This window comes from Calliphora vicina, chromosome 5, assembly GCF_958450345.1.
Source record: "Calliphora vicina chromosome 5, idCalVici1.1, whole genome shotgun sequence".
Lineage (NCBI taxonomy): Eukaryota > Metazoa > Arthropoda > Insecta > Diptera > Calliphoridae > Calliphora > Calliphora vicina.
This window is the reverse complement of record NC_088784.1, coordinates 94,937,968-94,955,265: the sequence shown is the minus strand read 5'-3', so window position 1 is coordinate 94,955,265 and position 17,298 is coordinate 94,937,968. Positions and strand designations below refer to the sequence as shown.

At 29.5% G+C, this 17,298-nt stretch overlaps 1 protein-coding gene across 15 annotated transcripts in view; it reads left to right on the top strand.

Moving 5' to 3' along the window:
* The window catches only part of Mef2 (myocyte enhancer factor 2), a 245,927-nt gene that overhangs the window by 170,185 nt on the left and 58,444 nt on the right, over positions 1–17,298 (top strand). For 5 of the 15 annotated variants that reach the window (XM_065513331.1, XM_065513322.1, XM_065513330.1 and 2 more), the window contains exon 1: positions 120–260. The exons of 2 other annotated variants lie outside the window; for them this stretch is intronic. The gene's annotated coding sequence lies outside the window, so the exon portion shown is untranslated. Of the gene's footprint in view, positions 1–118; positions 261–17,298 lie in introns of those variants that run through there. 8 more of the 15 variants (XM_065513333.1, XM_065513325.1, XM_065513332.1 and 5 more) reach the window with 5 other exon arrangements.

The following is a 17,298-nucleotide window of genomic DNA, read 5'->3' as shown; positions in this document are numbered from 1 at the left end:
ATAAAAAAACAAATTTAATTATTTATTTAAATTTAAACTTTATACAAGTTAAGTGAAACAAATTAAACAGTTTTGGGAATTTTTTTTAAAAATAACCGCATTTATTTTATTAATAAAAATAACAAATTTTTAAATCAACAATTAATTATTATCAACATATCAGCGTTAACATATTTTGGAATTTTATGTGCAATTTTGAAAAGGAAAAAAAATTAAAAATTTTCCTGACAAATATTATTGAGATAATAAACATTACCAGTGTAAGTTTTCAAATATTTTAAAGTTAAAAATTTAATTTTTTATACTTAAGAATTTTACTACAAATTAATTAGTTTTTTGCATAAATTTGAACAGTGTGTCAAGTGTGTAATCAAGTTGTAAAATTAAAAACTGAGGCCGAATTACCGCTTTCGATATCAATTAAAATTTATCGTAATTTTCTTATCGAGATTATGTTATTCGATATCGAAATTATTTTTCGATTCGATAAATCATTCGATCAGAATTGCAGTAATTCGGCTGACAGCCATCATAGCTTACATTAGATTTACTGGGAATAATACTCTATCAAGGTTTACCTACCGTTACCGCTATGCAACCGTTACCGAAATAACTGCAATTACCGTTTGCGCTAAAATACTAAATATGGTTACCTTTAAATACAGTTACCGATATTCAAAAAATAATTAACATTTTTTGAATCTATAAAATTTAAAATATGAAATAATAACCTTTGTGAACTTATTTTTAATTTTTGTAATTATGGATGAAAATGCCGTTATCAAAATAACAGTTAATAATGTTACCACTAAGCTACAATTATCGAAATAACTGCAATTGCCGTTACCGTTACCTTTTTAACCTTTAACTTATGAAGTGAAAATTTTTGACATAGTCACAGATGTGGTGTAAATTTTACACCTTATAATTTTTGCAAAAAATTTTACTTTAAAAAACATTTTTAGTTAATATTTGCTTTTCAAAAATAAGATACAACAATTTTAATTTAAAAAAAATTAAAAAAAAAGAAAGCAAAATTGTATTTGAAAAAAAAATCCAGGCACTTTATTTCGCAAGTCTTTTTGTTAAAACTTTAAAAAAATTAAGAGAGGGTGTAAAATTTACCACCACCTCATAAGTTAAAGGTTAACCGTTTCGAATCGGTAGCCAACCTGAAATATTATCGTTTACAGATATAAAATAATAATGTTTAAAATATATTCACCTGAATTTAATTACGGCTTATTTTCCAAACAGGTTAACTCCGTAAAACATACATACTAGAGTTTCCATTTCGGTTTTAACCGAAACCGCGGTATTTCAAAGTCTAAAACAGAAAATTATTTTTCGGTTTTTACTTTTAATCTATTTTCAGTAGAAAAATTCAAAATTTAGAAATATCCGTAAAATCAGATCGGTAAAAATATCTTAAGATTTCTTTAAATTATTTAAATTGTAAAACCTGTATCTGTATTTTAAAATTTTTCAGGAGAGTGTAAAAACAGTTGAATTGATTGTTAATTATTTATATTATTTGTCCTTAAATAATTTAGAAATCCCTCAAAGAATTATACAAAGCTTTAAGGACAAATAATATAAATAATTATCGATCAATTCAGCTCTCTTTACGCTCTCCTGAAAATTTTTAAAATTCTAGTTCAGTTGTTTTGTCAAAAGTCAATCTTAGCTGAAAACACTTGTTTCGAGTCATTTTGGAACAAAATCCAGATTTTTCAAAAATAGCTGATATCTCGAATAGGATTGGGGTATGATACAATAGACAGGTAAGGTATCATAGACACTTAGTCCGTTAAGAGGATGAGTTGAATTTTGAAACCTATGTTGCAGCAGTCACTAAATCTACTTAGGTTTTTTTGATTTTTTTGTAAACTATAAAAGAATTTTCTCAATACAATTTTTGATCAGTTGGATAGGACATACGAAAATTTATCGAAAGTATTGTATCTTTAATTTAGTGGTATTTTTATCCTTCTGTACTTCATATTTTAAATACGATTTCGATTAAGGTTGGAGTATGATAAACTATGAACGTTATTAGAGTAGGAGTTGAACTTTGACAATATTGTCTTTGAAGTTATAAGTTTTGAGAACACACAGCCTTACAGTGGGCCACCTCAAATGTTGAAAATATGTATTTCCGGGTTTGTAACTTTTGCAAATAATATGAATTGATTTTTAAAGATGTTTACATTTCTGAATTTTGTTTTTATTTTCTTAATTAAATGGAAGAAACACAAGTAAGATATCTATATTCGGTTTGACCAAATTATAATAATAAAAATTTAAAATATTTTTTGGTAAAAAAAAATGTAAAAAAAAAAATTTATTTTTATTTCAATATTTTTTTTAAATTTTTTAGTGAAAATAAAATTTGCAAATTTTTTTTTAATTTCCAAAAATTTTTTTTTTAATTTAAAAAAAATTTTTTTTTAAATCTTTTTATAGAAAAAATTTTATGAAAAATTTTTTTTTTCCTTTTAAAAAATATTTTCCGATTTTTACCAATTGTTGCTCCGACTTATTATGGCGTTATATAAAAAATAGGTCAACAATGGTGGTCCTGGTTTTTTGAGGACCGATTTCCTCAAAATTTTTATTATTTTTTTTATACCCTTCACCTTCGTAAGAAGGTTATATATAAGTTTGTCATTCCGTTTGTAATTTCTACATTTTTCATTTCCGACCCTATAAAGTATATACATATATTCTGGATCCTTATAGATAGCGGAGTCGATTAAGCTATGTCAGTCTGTCTGTCTGTTGAAATCAATTTTCTGAAGACCCCAGATATCTTCGAGATCCAAATCTTCAATAATTCTGTCAGACATGCTTTCGAGAAGTTTGCTATTTAAAATCAGCAAAATCAGTCCATAAATAACGGAGATATGAGCAAAAAACCGGGACAACCTCGATTTTTGACCTATTTTTTATCTATATCTGGATTACTAAGTCATTAATATAGACAATATGGATATATAATGATAGATATTTCAAAGTCCATTGCAACGATGTAGATAAGGCTATAGTAAGTTGGACCTACAATGGGTCAAAATCGGGAAAAATATTTTTTAACCCGAATTTTTTTTTCATCAAAAAATTTTTTTTTGTCATAAATTTTTTTTATAAAAAAAAAATTTAAAAACTAAAAAAAAAAATTTTAAAAACTAAAAAAAAAAATTGGAAAAAACTTTTTTAAAAAAAAAAATAAAATTTTATTTTAAAGTATAATTTGGTGAAAGGTATATAAGATTCGGCACAGCCGAATATAGCTCTCTTACTTGTTTTTTTTTAATATTAACATTTTTAATATTAACAATTATTGATTGAATAATTTTTTATTCTAAATTTTAAAATGTTATTCGTTCGAATAAAAAATATATTTTTTTCTTGATTATTCGAATGACAACCCTACAAAAGGACACTTAAAGACAATTGACTGTACAATAGATTACTTATAACTACTTTCTAAAGTTCTGTAAAAAAAAATATGAATGTGACTACAGCCTAGATTACTTAAAGACACTAAAGCGACAATTGACTTCATGCTAGATTACCTTGGATATATTAAGTAACCAATTCACTTATATTTGCCTTACAAAAAACACATACGTCTCAAATAACTCAAATACATAAATTAGAGCCAGACAATAATTAAACATTACTGAAAATTAATGTCTCATGTATAACTTCAGAACAGCTGGTTACGTTCAGCATTTATTAAAACTTATACCCCCATTTTCTCAATATCTGGTTATCGTTTTTCGTAACGATAAACCTCCAATTAACATTTTTTTGTATGAAAACTGTCATTTTATCGTCACGATAAAAAATAACCAGAGATTGAGAAAATGGGGGATAAAGTTTTTTTTGAATTGTTTACAAATTTTTCCAATTTTTTTTCTACCTTTAATAACGTCATTTAAACACTCTCAGCAAGTACATTGTCATAAACGTAGTGCATAAAATGACTGTCCTTGACTTTTTAAAGGTTTTGAAGTGGTATTTAGCCAAAATAAAAACATGGTCGAGTATCTAGAGTTAAAAAAAACAATTCTAAATTGAAATTTTTTTTTTTTGGTGGTGCGTGCAGTTTTTTTTTCCAAACGTGTTCCATATAAATTTAATTACTGATAGCTTATTTATTTCGTTTATACATAGTACATATTATTAGATAACAATTTTGAGCATTTAATCAATCAGTTGGCTCTTTGGCTGATACCAATTTGCACAGGAAATTTGCCACTTTTTGTTTGAAAAACTTGTGATATTTCCCTTTTAACAAAAGATCGGATTCTCACAACCCGACTAATCAGTCTATACTTTCTTAATTGTGTATATTTCCGGTTGGGGCACAACACCCCATACTTTTGAAACATTCTAGAGATTAGTATTGAAAATCGCAAGACATTTTGGGACCTTACAATTAACAAACCACAGTACGCCACACAATTTCTCTTTCATAAAGCAATCGTAGTCAGCACACTTCATAACGATAAATGTACACATGTAACTATTTTTTATTTTTTTGTTTTGGGTTTGTGGTCATTTTGATAGAATTTGTTAAAATTTGTTCCTCATCTCCTAATCAAGTGTGGCAAACTGATAAGAAATATGCACGTCATACAAACTTATTCAAATGCTTGCAAGCATATGAAGGTATTTGTAAGTTATTGTGGTTCATCTTATTGTTTTCATCTTAATTTTTGAGGTTTGAAGCTAATTAGCAAATATGTAAGTTGTTTCTTTTCACTCTAAATTCTTGAGGTTTTTGTGATTTTGAGTTTTTGTTTTTTTAGTATAACAAGAAATTTTGGGCTTCAATCATTCCAAGGCGAATTCAAAGTAGAACAGTTGACAAACGAAACCTCTTTATTAGTTTTCTCTTAATTTATTCCAGTTATTGTCTTATCGATTTCGAATGGTTTCAAAAATTTATTTAAAAACAAGTAAGAGAGCTATATTCGGCTTTTTGCGAATCTTATATTAATACAATTTTAGATAAAGATTGAAAATAATTGTTGGAGAAAAAAAATATTTTTTTTATTGAAAAAATATTTTTTCCGATTTTGACCTATTGTAGGTCCGAATTACTATGGCGTTATATACGTTGTTGAAAAAGTCTTTGAAATATCTATCATTCAAATTTTCTATGACTAAGAAATCCAAATATAAATCAAAAATAGGTTAACAAAATCGAGGTAGTCGTGCTTTTTTGCTTATACCTCAGCCATTTGTAGTCCGATTTTCTCGATTTTAATAGCAACCGAACCGGGACTATATCGGTTATATTGATGTATGAATCATGTATGTACGTTATTTAGGGGCTACGGATAAATCTTACTAGAAAATTGGAAATAAGTACTCGAACTGTTAGTCGCTGGGAAAATGAGGCTGGTTTTGTTTGCTATTGTCCCTCGAATTCTTTTTTCTAAAAATCCGTACTGCTTGTATACAATTTGCCAAAGAACATATAAACTGGTCGTGACTGAAATGGAATATTGTCCCTTTTACGGATGATTCCTAATACAATTTAAGTGGCAGTAATGGGAGAACATTTGTAAGACGGCCGAAGGGAAAGAAACTGGACACCAATTACACAAATAAAACAGTCAAGTTTGGCGTTGGCAATATTATGGTGTTGGATTGTTTGTCAGGACAAGGCAAGGGTTCAATTCATATCATAAAGGATACCATGATAATCCGAAGGTTTACAATGCAATGTGGTACGTTATTTGAAGTGGCCCGCCCAATTGCCAGATATCAATACCATAGAAAATCTATGGGAAATTGTAGATAGCTAAATATTTATGTACCTTTCACTCTTTGAGGGAGCATAGGGCCATAACAAGACTCAATGCTTGACTTCGTTCCACTTCATTCGAAATCTCGAAGGCTCTGTTGTTAGTTGTCGCTTCAAGGTATGAGCTGGTCTCCCAACTCGTCTGCATCGCTGCCATTTTCAGTCTATGAATTACTTGGAAATGTCATCGTCTGGTTTTCGGATGGTGTAACCTATCCAACTCTATTTCCGCTGGTTTGCCTGGATATTGTTGCTCAGCTGTTTTACATGTAACACACGACAAATGGCATTATTGTACAGGGCTCAATATTATACCACGAAGGATGCTTTATCAGACGTGGTTATAAGGGAATTGCAAAATATTTTAAAGGAGACGATTGACTCTTTAATAGATTCAATGAATCGTCAATGTGCAGTAGTGATAAACTACCTGGGCTATCCTACAAAATACTGAGACACTAAAATGCCCAGAAAATGTTTGTAAAAATGAAACACAAGTTTTCATTGTTTTCTCTATGCCATAATAATGAATTCCTTTTCGTCTGTATTTTATTTCCACTCCCGGTCTATATTTGACAATTAATCACGTTTTTTGGCAAGACAAATTTGTCTGAGCAAAAGCATTAACACAATTTTGTCATAATGAAGCAATAATACTAACCTGATAATTTTTTATCTTGGCATTCATTTTGACGTTTATCATGAGAAAAATTTATCAGGTATACATAGGGTCAGAATTTAATTATTTTCATATTTTTTGTTGTTAATAGTAGACAAATAAAAATGTCTTAAGAATTTGTTTGGATGTTGACCTATTAATAGAATACATACTTATTTGGAGAAATTTCCACCATCTCATAAAAATTAAATTCAAATTAACTGTGCAAAATCCTTTAGGATTTTTGTTCGTCCATTAATATACTTTTATTTTGAGCTGGAATCATTGAGGCTGAAGAATAAAGTGTTTTTTTTTTAATATTTTAAGGAATTTCGACTAGAGTGGATGGGATTACTGTCTATGATATACATAATAATCTAACTCTGAAAATTTTATTTAATTTGGATAATATTGTTACGTTTTTACCTTTCAAAAACGGTGGTTTATTTCCTTTAAATAAATCGGATACTTCTGATTGCAAATAAAAGCAGTTTAGTAGTTTAAAAATTGTAACAACTCCAACAGTTTAAATAGTTATAATGTGGTTTTATACAAATACACGTTTATAATTCACAACTTATACAGCACACTGTAAAGCAGTTAATTTATCTTTACTTAACGATGCTTCAAATTATACCTTATATCCAGATGTTTCCAGCATCATCTATCGATTCTTCTTGAAAGTTCTATTTCTATTATGATCAACACAAAGCTTTTATTCATTGTATATCCACAGTAATGTTAACTGCTGTTAATCGGCCGGCAAACAACATTGTCCACAGTTAGAAGTCTCCAGAAATAAAAATGTTGAGAAACCTAATGCAACTTTTTCGAATTATTCGAAAAACCGGTTATTTTCCAATTTTCCGGTTTTTTTAAACCGGTTTTTACAAAAGGACGGTTTTCGAGTTATTCGACAAACCGGTTTTTTTGTCTCGAATTATTCGACAAAATCGAATACTTTTTTTTTTATTTATTTTAAGATTCTGCGATTACTTTAAACAACACTTTTCTTCTAAATGTGTCTTATGATTTCATGTTGAATGCCATTAACAAGTGATACATCAAGGACTAGGTGCAGTCGAGCGTCATTGTCATTATTTCCGGCTCATTTTTGTTTTTTACTTTCGAAAATTTTGCGTATCGTTCTGGCGCGTGTTTGATTTAGCTTCGTATAACGGTTCCTGTTCTACGTAGTTTATACCAACCGCATGTCTTTTAAGTTGGTGGATATCATAAAAAGTCATTGATACTGCACCACTGCCATTGTCACTACTGATTTTAATAACACGGTTTAATCGTTTCAGCTTCCTATACATAGATATAGGATTAGAATATATTGAAACCAGACGTTAGAAACCATTATTATTTGAATTCAAATACAATTTCGTAACAATATTAATTGGGAAATTACACTAAAAAATTAAAACATTCTTTTAATTCATTTTCTAGAGCAATATCAACAAATTAAATTTCATAATTAAATGATATGGTATGATAAATCTTATAGTTTTGCTATTTACAACAAAAAAATCCAGGAATCTATTTAGGTCTCCTTAAAAATCCCTGAAATTCCTACCTTTCTTTCTACTACTTATTATACAAATTTTCAAGTGGTAACTTTTGTTTATAATTCCGCCATTTACTCTCATTTTCCCAATTTCTCTTCCTCGATGCCTTATCAATAACAGTAATAACAATAATTATGTATACAATGTTGCTCTCGCTCTGTTTTTCAGCCTTTCTCTCTTTCATTGCTTCTTTCACTTCAATTTGTTTATTTATATGTATTTGCTTTAATTTTTTGTTTTTCGCAGCTCTTTTACAAATTTGCATAGTATGTATAAGTATTTATTTACTTTTATCATTATAATTATTATTATTATTTTGTTATGCTGCTCTCACATAATTTACAATAATAATCTTTATGAAATTGATAACATTATACCAATTAAATGAGTAAGAAAATAATATGAAAAAAATTAATAATTAAATCTCCAAAGTAATGTTCATACATACATACTACATGTTAAAAAATGGAAATGAATTGCAAATACTCATCTTGTATTTTTAGCAGTTGCAGTTGTAAAAATAGCAAAAGTCAAAGAAGTATTTTTAAGGAGAAATTAGTCAACTAACATATGATCATTTCCCTTTTCTTAGAACAGACGTTTTTTTTAATTAAAAACGATTTTAAATTAAAAGAGAATCCAGTATAATATCATTTGTTTTCAAATTGTTTGCATTTACAAAAGACTTGTAAGATCAAAGGAAAACACTCTTCGGTGCAAACCTTGCATATGTTGCAAATGCAATATTTTGTTGTTGTGTTATTGCAAAATATAGCTCTTATGCTAGATTTGCAACTTGAGTTTTTCTTTTCCGCAATTTTTCATTTCCCGGGAAATCGGAATTCATTTTGGAATTTCCTGGGAGCACGGGAATATTTTATTTATTTTTTTTTAATTTTGAATCGGCAATGTTTTGCTTATAAAATCAAACATTAAGTAAAGATGTTAATTAACCCTCTAACCGGCCAATTTTATTTCGAAGTAAAATAATATACCAGGTTATTGTTTGAAAAAAATAGAAATACGTTGGAATAAAAACAAACAAAATACAAGTGCACGTTCTTGTTTATCACAATAAGTTAATTGTTTGTTTCTTCACACATATTTACCGTTATAACGGCGAAAATAACCAAATAAAGCAGCATTACATACATTTAGAGGGTTAAAATTTGAAGAAAAGCCAATAATATTAAACCAAATTCAATTCCACGGAAGGTGGTTTTATTCCAGTAATTTTAGTTTTACTCTTTCAGTTCAATTATGAATAAAACAATTTCCGCGGGAGTTTGTTGCCCGGGAGTTTTTTCCCATTGAATTTGAATAGGAAATATGAGAAAAGGGGAAAAACTCCCGGGGAATTTTTATTCATAATTGGGCTGTTTGTGTAAAAGCAAAATACTAAAATAATTCCACTTTCGATCGGAATAGAATTCAGTGACAGCCGTGAACATTCACGAGTTTTTGGAATATTTTGAAAAATTAACTTGTTATTGGTCTATTTGGGTTAAATCTTTATTCTTGTATGAATCTTCTACATTTATTTTTGTTTTAGAGAAAGTCCATTTCAAAAAACATCTCATAAAACTTAGGAAAATAATTCCCGGGAATTCTTGCACAATTTACCGGGATTGAAAATTTTGCGGAATTCCCCTCCTGGGGATTCCCATGAAAAACTCTATTTGCAACGAAGAGAGATTTCGCCCAAAGTTTGCTTTAGAAATATTGCAAACAAAAAAGAATATTTGTGAATGCTTTCGTTCTAAACTAAATTATCCATCAGATTTTTAAAAATAATACATAAACCTGTTAATCAGTAACGACTTCATGAACACAAGGCATTTAATCAAATGTCAACAGGTCGATAATCGTAATGACATGAATATCTTAGCTAATATGTCATAGATTTTTCACTACTTTTGACAATTATTCATCTCTTTTTGTTTTGCTGACACTAGATCAAATTTATGTGACTTTCGCTGACTTTTGAAAATTCCATTATTTAAAGTTTTTACTAATTTTATAAGCTTTACTGTAATTTTATATCTGTTTACAACCATGTTGAATGAAAACAATAACATAAAAACAATTATCAAACATTTCACATTTCTTTCAGAATTTCATTTGCCTTTCTTTGGCATTGTTTTTTTTATTTTAAATATTTGTTGTATTAAAATTGCCTTCCTGCTCAAACATTCTTCTTTTTATTAAAGATAAATATGAAATATTAAATTCCCCCTTTGAATAAGCTCCCCTGATCAAAACCAATAATTAATGGAACAGGTTTATTCACTCGAAATAAAAGAAGAGTAACTCATTCGTTTTACAGAACAACAAAATATTGAATTCGTTCTAAAAACGAAACATTTACTCCGATTTGTTTTGCAGAACAGAGAATTTATTTTAAAGAAAATTGTAAAATCACAAGAAATTCTGTGCGAAAACATCTGTAATTCCAGTCTTGGCTGATCGGAGATTGAAAGTGCGAGAGTTTGTTGAAGCCATAGGCATCTCACATGGCTCAATTGTTTCAATTTGGGTATGAGAAAGCTGCCGCCTTTGCTCACAATCGGGTGCACAATTTTTTTTTTATTCGATTCGAAGTTTTCAGGATATGGTTTGTAAAGAAAAAAAATTTGTTTTATTCGATTTTAAATTTTCAGAAGATGGTTTGTAAAGAAAAAAAATTCAAAAATTCCGGGTAAAACTCGGAAATTCTTTTTTATTTGAGACCAGTCAACTGTAATAAAAAAGCTCCCTAAAGTATGCAGTACAAATTTAGATATTTTATTTGCAAATAAATAAAAACAGGCTGGTGTGAGATGTGTGTGAAGTTAGCTCCGTCAGTTAGCTCCGTTTTTTAACATTACCTATGTTAATGTGTAAACTAACATACTTCGTACTCAAAGACTGTTAGGTTAACAGAGCTGCATTATTTTCAGCTCATTTAACATTTTATGATATAAAATCAAAATAAAATGGTTTTACCGATCATTCAGTTTAAATATATAATCACAATTATTTCACAAAAATTTTAAAAATTAGATAAAAAAAAATTAAATATTTATTTATGAACTATCGTTGATTTCTTTGCTTTTAGCGTATTTTTATACCAGATACATGAGAGACACATGGACATGAAAAAAAATTAAAAAATTCTAAATTTTGGTAAAACTAGTCATAATAGGGTGGAAAGGCTTGATTTCAGAAATGTACAGTTTACATTCAGAATTTTTTTCATATTAATTTAAAAATAGTGAAATTTCACATTTTGTTAAAAGGGCAGATGGAAATTTGGAAAAAATGGTTAAATTTTGGAATTGTGCTCGATCTTGCCCTAATACGGTGGAATGCCATTACTTCAGAGAGTTCAGAACTGTTTAGCACATATTTAGAATTTATTTCAGATCGGAGTAATTACACTTTTAAAATAGTGAAATTTCACATTTTGTTAAAAGGGGCACATTGAAATTTTGAAAAAATTGTTAAATTTTGAAATTGTGCTCGATCTAGTCCTAATGGATTGGAAAGCCATCACTTCAGAGAATTCAGAACTGTTTAGCTTATCTTCAGAATTTATTTCAGATCGGAGATATATAATTTTCCATATAGTGAAATTTCACATTTTGTTAAAAGGGGCACATTGAAATTTTGAAAAAATGATTAAATTTTGAAATTGTGCTTGATCTTGCCCTAATGGGTTGGAAAGCCATCACTTCAGAGAGTTCAGAACTGTTTAGTTTATATTCAGAATTTATTTCAGATCGGAGTAATTTGACTTTTCAAATAGTGAAATTTCACATTTTGTTAAAAGGGGCACATTGAAATTTTGAAAAAATGGTTAAATTTTGAAATTGTGCTCGATCTAGTCCTAATGGATTGGAAAGCCATTACTTCAGAGAGTTCAGAACTGTTCACCGTATATTTCAGAATTTATTTCGGATCGGAGATATATAATTTTCCATATAGTGAAATTTCACTTTTTTTTTAAAAGGGGCACATGGAAATTTGGAAAAAATGGTTAAATTTTGGAATTGTGCTCGATCTAGTCGTAACGGGTTGGAAAGCCATTACTTCAGAGAGTTCAGAACTGTATAGTCTATATTCAGAATTTATTTCAGATCGGAGATATATAATTTTCCAAATAGTGAAATTTCACATTTTTTAAAAGGGGCACATGGAAATTTGGAAAAAATGGTTAAATTTTGGAATTGTGCTCGATCTAGTCCTAATGGGTTGGAAAGCCATTGCGTCAGAGAGTTCAGAACTGTGAACCGTATATTCAGAAATTATTTCAGATCGGAGATATATAATTTTCCAAATAGTGAAATTTCACATTTTGTTAAAAGGGGCACATTGAAATTTGGAAAAAATGGTTGAATTTTGGAATTGTGCTCGATCTAGTCCTAATGGGTTGGAAAGCCATTACTTCAGAGAGTTCAGAACTGTTTAGTTTATATTCAGAATTTATTTCAGATCGGAGTAATTTGACTTTTCAAATAGTGAAATTTCACATTTTGTTAAAAGGGGCACATTGAAATTTTGAAAAAATTGTTAAATTTTGAAATTGTGCTCGATCTTGGCCTAATGGGTTGGAAAGCCATCACTTCAGAGAGTTCAGAAATGTTTAGTTTATATTCAGAATTTATTTCAGATCGGAGTAATTTGACTTTTCAAATAGTGAAATTTCACATTTTGTTAAAAGGGGCACATTGAAATTTGGAAAAAATGGTTAAATTTTGAAATTGTGCTCGATCTAGTCCTAATGGGTTGGAAAGCCATTGCTTCAGAGAGTTCAGAACTGTTTAGTTTATATTCAGAATTTATTTCAGATCGGAGATATATAATTTTCCATATAGTGAAATTTCACATTTTTTATAAAAGGCGCCCATGGAAATTTGGAAAAAATGGTTAAATTTTGAAATTGTGCTCGATCTAGTCCTAATGAGTTGGAAAGCCATTGCGTCAGAGAGTTCAGAACTGTCAACCGTATATTCAGAATTTATTTTAGATCGGAGATATATAATTTTCCATATAGTGAAATTTCACATTTTTTTAAAAGGGGCACATGGAAATTTGGAAAAAATGGTTAAATTTTGGAATTGTGCTCGATCTAGTCCTAATGGGTTGGAAAGCCATTGCTTCAGAGAGTTCAGAACTGTATAGCTTATATTCAGAATTTATTTCAGATCGGAGTAATTTGTCTTTTCATATAGTGAAGTTTCACATTTTGTTAAAAGGGGCACATTGAAATTTTGAAAAAAGGGTTAAATTTTGAAATTGTGCTCGATCTTGCCCTAATGAGTTGGAAAGCCATCACTTCAGAGAGTTCAGAACTGTTTAGTTTATATTCAGAATTTATTTCAGATCGGAGTAATTTGACTTTTCAAATAGTGAAATTTCACATTTTGTTAAAAGGGGCACATTGAAATTTTGAAAAAATGGTTAAATTTTGAAATTGTGCTCGATATAGTCCTAATGGATTGGAAAGCCATTGCGTCAGAGAGTTCAGAACTGTGAACCGTATATTCAGAAATTATTTCAGATCGGAGATATATAATTTTCCAAATAGTGAAATTTCACATTTTGTTAAAAGGGGCACATTGAAATTTGGAAAAAATGGTTGAATTTTGGAATTGTGCTCGATCTAGTCCTAATGGGTTGGAAAGCCATTACTTCAGAGAGTTCAGAACTGTTTAGTTTATATTCAGAATTTATTTCAGATCGGAGTAATTTGACTTTTCAAATAGTGAAATTTCACATTTTGTTAAAAGGGGCACATTGAAATTTTGAAAAAATGGTTAAATTTTGAAATTGTGCTCGATCTAGTCCTAATGGATTGGAAAGCCATTACTTCAGAGAGTTCAGAACTGTTTAGTTTATATTCAGAATTTATTTCAGATCGGAGATATATAATTTTCCAAATAGTGAAATTTCACATTTTTTAAAAGGGGCACATTGAAATTTGGAAAAAATGGTTGAATTTTGGAATTGTGCTCGATCTAGTCCTAATGGGTTGGAAAGCCATTACTTCAGGGAGTTCAGAACTGTTTAGTTTATATTCAGAATTTATTTCAGATCGGAGTAATTTGACTTTTCAAATAGTGAAATTTCACATTTTGTTAAAAGGGGCACATTGAAATTTTGAAAAAATTGTTAAATTTTGAAATTGTGCTCGATCTTGTCCTAATGGGTTGGAAAGCCATCACTTCAGAGAGTTCAGAACTGTTTAGTTTATATTCAGAATTTATTTCAGATCGGAGTAATTTGACTTTTCAAATAGTGAAATTTCACATTTTGTTAAAAGGGGCACATTGAAATTTGGAAAAAATGGTTAAATTTTGAAATTGTGCTCGATCTAGTCCTAATGGGTTGGAAAGCCATTGCTTCAGACAGTTCAAAACTGTTTAGTTTATATTCAGAATTTATTTCAGATCGGAGATATATAATTTTCCATATAGTGAAATTTCACATTTTTTTTAAAAGGCGCCCATGGAAATTTGGAAAAAATGGTTAAATTTTGGAATTGTGCTCGATCTAGTCCTAATGAGTTGGAAAGCCATTGCGTCAGAGAGTTCAGAACTGTCAACCGTATATTCAGAATTTATTTCAGATCGGAGATATATAATTTTCCATATAGTGAAATTTCACATTTTTTTAAAAGGGGCACATGGAAATTTGGAAAAAATGGTTAAATTTTGAAATTGTGCTCGATATAGTCCTAATGGATTGGAAAGCCATTGCTTCAGAGAGTTCAGAACTGTCAACCGTATATTCAGAATTTATTTCAGATCGGAGATATATAATTTTCCATGTAGTGAAATTTCACATTTTGTTAAAAGGGGCACATTGAAATTTTGAAAAAATGGTTAAATTTTGAAATTGTGCTCGATCTAGTCCTAATGGGTTGCAAAGCCATTACTTCAGAGAGTCCAGAACTGTTCACCTTATATTCAGAATATATTTCAGGTCAGAGTAATTTGACTTTTTATATAGTGAAATTTCACATTTTGTTAAAAGGGGCACATTGAAATTTTGAAAAAATGGTTAAATTTTGAAATTGTGCTCGATCTTGCCCTAATGGAGTGGAGAGCCATCACTTCAGAGAGTTCAGAACTGTTTAGTTTATATTCAGAATTTATTTCAGATCGGAGTAATTTGACTTTTCAAATAGTGAAATTTCACATTTTGTTAAAAGGGGCACATTGAAATTTTGAAAAAATGGTTAAATTTTGAAATTGTGCTCGATCTTGCCCTAATGGAGTGGAAAGCCATCACTTCAGAGAGTTCAGAACTGTTTAGTTTATATTCAGAATTTATTTCAGATCGGAGTAATTTGACTTTTCAAATAGTGAATTTCACATTTTGTTAAAAGGGGCACATTGAAATTTTGAACAAATTGTTAAATTTTGAAATTGTGCTCGATATAGTCCTAATGGGTTGGAAAGCCATTACTTCAGAGAGTTCAGAACTGTTTAGTTTATATTCCGAATTTATTTCAGATCGGAGTAATTTGACTTTTCAAATAGTGAAATTTCACATTTTGTTAAAAGGGGCACATTGAAATTTGGAAAAACTGGTTGAATTTTTTAATTATGCTCGATCTAGTCCTAATGGGTTGGAAAGCCATTACTTCAGAGAGTTCAGAACTGTTTAGTTTATATTCAGAATTTATTTCAGATCGGAGTAATTTGTCTTTTCATATAGTGAAGTTTCACATTTTGTTAAAAGGGGCACATTGAAATTTTGAAAAAATGGTTAAATTTTGAAATTGTGCTCGATATAGTCCTAATGGATTGGAAAGCCATTGCTTCAGAGAGTTCAGAACTGTTCACCGTATATTCAGAATTTATTTCAGATCGGAGATATATAATTTTCCATATAGTGAAATTTCACATTTTTTTTAAAAAGGGCACATGGAAATTTGGAAAAAATGGTTAAATTTTGGAATTGTGCTCGATCTAGTCCTAATGAGTTGGAAAGCCATTGCTTCAGAGAGTTCAGGACTGTCAACCGTATATTCAGAATTTATTTCAGATCGGAGATATATAATTTTCCATATAGTGAAATTTCACATTTTGTTAAAAGGGGCACATTGAAATTTTGAAAAAATGGTTAAATTTTGAAATTGTGCTCGATCTAGTCCTAATGGGTTGCAAAGCCATTACTTCAGAGAGTCCAGAACTGTTCACCTTATGTTCAGAATATATTTCAGATCAGAGTAATTTGACTTTTCAAATAGTGAAATTTCACATTTTGTTAAAAGGGGCACATTGAAATTTTGAAAAAATGGTTAAATTTTGAAATTGTGCTCGATCTTGCCCTAATGGAGTGGAAAGCCATCACTTCAGAGAGTTCAGAACTGTTTAGTTTATGTTCAGAATTTATTTCAGATCGGAGTAATTTGACTTTTCAAATAGTGAAATTTCACATTTTGTTAAAAGGGGCACATTGAAATTTGGAAAAAATGGTTAAATTTTGAAATTGTGCTCGATCTAGTCCTAATGGGTTGGAAAGCCATTGCTTCAGAGAGTTCAGAACTGTTTAGTATATATTCAGAATTTATTTCAGATCGGAGTAATTTGACTTTTCAAATAGTGAAATTTCACATTTTGTTAAAAGGGGCACATTGAAATTTGGAAAAAATGGTTAAATTTTGGAATTGTGCTCGATCTAGTTTTATTGAGTTGGAAAGCCATTGCGTCAGAGAGTTCAGAACTGTCAACCGTATATTCAGAATTTATTTCAGATCGGAGATATATAATTTTCCATATAGTGAAATTTCACATTTTTTTAAAAGGGGCACATTGAAATTTTGAAAAAATGGTTAAATTTTGAAATTGTGCTCGATCTTGCCCTAATGGGTTGGAAAGCCATCACTTCAGAGAGTTCAGAACTGTTTAGTTTATATTCAGAATTTATTTCAGATCGGAGTAATTTGACTTTTCAAATAGTGAAATTTCACATTTTGTTAAAAGGGGCACATTGAAATTTTGAAAAAATGGTTAAATTTTGAAATTGTGCTCGATCTTGCCCTAATGGGTTGGAAGGCCATCACTTCAGAGAGTTCAGAACTGTTTAGTTTATATTCAGAATTTATTTCAGATCGGAGTAATTTGACTTTTCAAATAGTGAAATTTCACATTTTGTTACAAGGGGCACATTGAAATTTGGAAAAAATTGTTGAATTTTGGAATTGTACTCGATCTAGTCCTAATGGGTTGGAAAGCCATTACTTCAGAGAGTTCAGA